Consider the following 4,326-nt stretch of genomic DNA (forward strand, 5'->3'; position numbering starts at 1 on the left):
TCTACAAAGCCCAAAGTATCTGGAGATAAGATCCAAGGATTGGAAGGCACTAGTAGAAGTGACGTCACTTTGCTGTGTCCGGCTCAAGCATTTCCCGTGCCTTTCTATAGGTAATTCCGGCTTTACTGAGGACTGAGATTTTTGTATGACTGGAGAAATTTGTTTTTCAAATGAGCTTGGTCAGTTTTGAGGTAACGGTAACGGAACGCTCTTATAGGTGGACATAGGGCCCGTTGGTTTATGTTTTATCTTAAGCTCCTTTTATGTTATGGCAAAAAAAAAAAAAAAAAAAAAAAAACATACATACATAAAGACTGTTTTCGCTTCTCACTACACACGACACGATTTTATTATTATTGTTATTATTATTATTTTATTTATTTTTCGAGCGACAAGGGGGAACGGGCTCTTGGTATTATGAGATCTCAAAAAGCTTACTCTGAGGCTTAGGTGTAGGGGCAAACAGTCCTAAGCGTAGGGCAAGGGATTGAACCCTCAAACTCCTGATTACCAGGCGAGCGTCTTGGCCAATGCACCAACTAGGAAGGTAAAGTACCAAGTTGCATAGTAATTATTACTTATTACTAGTCCATTATAAATAGAAATGATATCAACACTAAACACTAAGCAAATATTTTCATTCAGAATATCACATCAAAACTGTTTCTAATTTTAAACCTGAAAGTAAATAACACTCAGCTTTGCATACAGAACATGGTATTTTATTTCATAACAAAATATTCTGAATCATTATGGATGGCGTCGAAATTAGGAAGGTATTTGTCTGAATTGAAATAATTTACTTAAATATAAACAATCATATGAGCATACAATAAATATAGAATCTCCCCAAGACTACAGAACCTTCTGGGATAATAAAAACTATCATACTCAAAAAAAGGTAAATTGATCTCAAGTACCTTCAAAAGTTATTGAGAATTTTTTTCATTATTGCATTGTTTTTAATTATGTCATCCATTATAGCATCAGTTTCACGTAAATAATTTTGCTACTTCACATTGCAGTGATACGTACTTGGCATTCCATGCCATTATTTTAGGTTATCACGAATTGATAACAATTTTATCACGCCGCTGAAATGTTTACTTGTTCTGATAACCCACTATAGCATTATCAAAATTATCTTGATATGTGATCTTGAGTGATCTTGATACTTGCATTGCCATCCAAATAATACGAGTTTGCACACAATTCAGGGTTATGTCAATCCAATGTCTTTCACCAGGGGGTTACAGGGTTAATTAAGTAAAATTAATTGAGAGGTTTTAACATTATTAACATTCCCCAATATCTTGTACAACCTGCCTCGGTGACGTGGTTGCCTGGCAAACAGGAGTGCGCGGGTTCAATCCCAGATGAGGTATAAAATTTTATCCTCATTTATTTACCCTATTGCTAGGGTAAAGGACTCTCCGGTTCTGTTTGAGGAGTATAAGCACTATAACGATTACCTATAAGCACTATAACGATTACCTATAAGCACTATAACGCTTACCTATAAGCACTATAACGATTACCTATAAGCACTATAACTATTACCTAAAATCCGGGATTCTGGTTGTTCTAAAATAGATACACGAACAGTCGAACACACTGTATGATTTCTCTAGTGTCATGTAACACCCTGTAACTAGCCACGCTCAAGATATAAATAGGGAACACTATGTAGTAGTTTTTCCCACACAAGATAAATAACTGTGAGACATTTCCTAGTGGGAAATACTTTCATTTTTCATCCCGTCTCGACAATGAGTTATTTTCTACATCTTACCTACCGCCTACACGCGGTAATTGTTTACTGGGCACATTAACAATTTCATTTTTACTTTTTGCAGTAGCAATCTCCGTGGCTGAGTAGGTATCACAATAGGCCTGTACATCGGAAGTTCTGGGTTCAGTTCCCCTCTCAAAGTTTTATCAATTGATTTTCCCCCATTTAATTTTTAAAGGCTTGCACAGATGCATCTTCCCAAAATGGGCCAACATAAAATCAACAGTAGAATACTGCAGATTTGGTGATTTTGGTGCTAATATTACGAGTCTAAATCGACACTTGAATGGTTTGTTTGCTTCATGAAACACTCTGTATGGTAGGAAATCATACCAGATTACTCTCGTGATAAATACCGGCGCTGTTTTATTTATAGATTTACTTCATAATCAGTGTAATAATACTAAGCATAATAATAATCATTAATATTACTACGAATAATAATCATTAACATAATCACAACTCTCGTTTTCTAAATAACGTTATCAAGTTTAACACGTTTGACGCACAACATGGTAAAAATGCGTCTATTTAACAATCATACAAACAGTTCGATTCCCCGCCCGGGGTGATCTCTATCCAAAACAGACGTGGTTCGCTCTCATCAAAGTAAAAGTCGTAGTCGTGTTCATAGATATTTTGAATTTAGATAATACAAAAGATCCTCTGCGATTTTCAATAGATTGATCTAAAAATCTTCCCTTGTTTGGGATCGATCCCACGACCACGTTGTTTCAAAGCGGCGAGAGATCCAGCAAGACAGGAAGTTTGAAACGCCATGTCCATTTATTAGCCATACTATGGTGTCATGAAACCTGACATAAATCTCACAATATTGAATAATAAAGATATGGCGCGAACCGTACTGACGTCAGAGATTTAAATTAATCACCGGCACTTATAGGCGCTATAGGTCGATATATCGGAGTCTAGAGCTAGAGTTTCAACTTGGTGTTGGCAAGGAACACTTATGACTACTTAGCAATCAATCATAATTGAATAATCAAAGTGTGGTCTACGTTTTTACTTGATTTTAGGTACGATTGTTTCGCGATAATTCTCGAACAGTTAGTGCAATTTTTAATGCAGGTTCCCGCGCACGCTTAGGCCAGCCACTCACTATCAGCTAGACCTGATAGTGAGGCAGACCTGGCAGGTGCGGCTGAAGAGGTCGGTCTATCAGGTCTATCTGATAGTGAGAGTGACCGCCTTAGAGTGACCGAACTTCCCTATTCTAGATTTTCCAAACTTGCTAGATTCACGCAATACTCATCAAAGATCAAGGTGGCAAGGTCAGGTGGGTGTAAGAGGTAGGAGGCAAAGTTTACGTGATTGCCTAGCAGTGGTCAGATTATTGCGCAAACTACAAAGGCCTAACCCTAGCACCAGTATAGTTACTATGTGTTGCGCAAATTAAAAAGGCATGCTCCCATGGACATAGATAACCTTGCCGAAAGCTCTAGATTTCTAGAGCAGCCTAGATGTGGAAAATAGTCCCTAATGGGTAGATAATTAAATCCATTGATAACCCTATGGAAACTTCATATGAATAAGGTCTGATAATCCAAAGCAGCATCCACACCAGGTATGTCATCAGTCGTTGCCGACTGACTTGGACAAGGATGTCAACATGAATAACGTGGATGTCAACACGGACATCGACCTGAATATGGATATCAAAATGAACATGGATGTCAGGAACATGATCATTTTCAAGTTCATGTTGATTCTGACATTCATCTTCAATTCTTTATGTAGGTACAAGGTATAGATAATACAGATACGTAGAAAGAACGTATCCCTGAAGAAACAAAAAATTGGACGACACAAGGAGAGAGTGTGGACGTGTCTCCAGTTTCAGTCGATCGATCGGTTCACCCTAGTCTGGACACACCTTAACGGAAGCTCCATAGGGTACAAAATAGACATCGGATTACATAATTACACATGTAGGTTATAAAAACTCTTATGTAAGCATGTACTATGACGTAAAACATCCACTAGAACATAGTACGAGAAGTATTTAGGAATGTAGGTAAGCACAAGAAAGCACGAGGTATTGATTTTTCGCTCGACCTTGAACTTGTAACCCTGTACCAAGGGAGGGAATTGTGCACACGTTTCTCAAATGCACACAAAAGTTCCCCACTTGGCGAAATGCCTGACATGGATTTTGTTTTGCTTCCCGTTTTTCTCCCTCCCCTCTTTCTCCCTCCCCTCTTCCTTCCTAACATTTCTACCTATCTTCTTTTCTCCTTAGCATCAGCTTTTCTCGTACCCGACCTTCCTCTGTTTGTTTTGCCTCGTTACTGCCCTCATTTTCTGGAAGCTGTAGATAATTATTTTCCATAACTCCACTTCTCTTTTCACCCCCTTCCTCTGTCCCTTAGAATGTTATGACGGGAAGGGACCAAAGATTTTTTTCCTTCTAGAATCTAGACCAGGGGTTTCCAACTAGCGGCCCGCGGGCCACATGTGGTACTTAGGCAAAAATAAGCATTGAACCTGGCTCTGCCGACCAGTGTAAGATCGGA

At 38.5% G+C, this 4,326-nt stretch overlaps 1 protein-coding gene across 1 annotated transcript in view; it reads right to left on the minus strand.

Moving 5' to 3' along the window:
• The window catches only part of LOC103511535 (putative homeodomain transcription factor), a 55,683-nt gene that overhangs the window by 7,903 nt on the left and 43,454 nt on the right, over positions 1-4,326 (minus strand). The gene's annotated exons all lie outside the window — the stretch shown is intronic.

The sequence above is a fragment of the Diaphorina citri genome, unplaced genomic scaffold, assembly GCF_000475195.1.
Source record: "Diaphorina citri unplaced genomic scaffold, Diaci psyllid genome assembly version 1.1 scaffold724, whole genome shotgun sequence".
NCBI lineage: Eukaryota > Metazoa > Arthropoda > Insecta > Hemiptera > Psyllidae > Diaphorina > Diaphorina citri.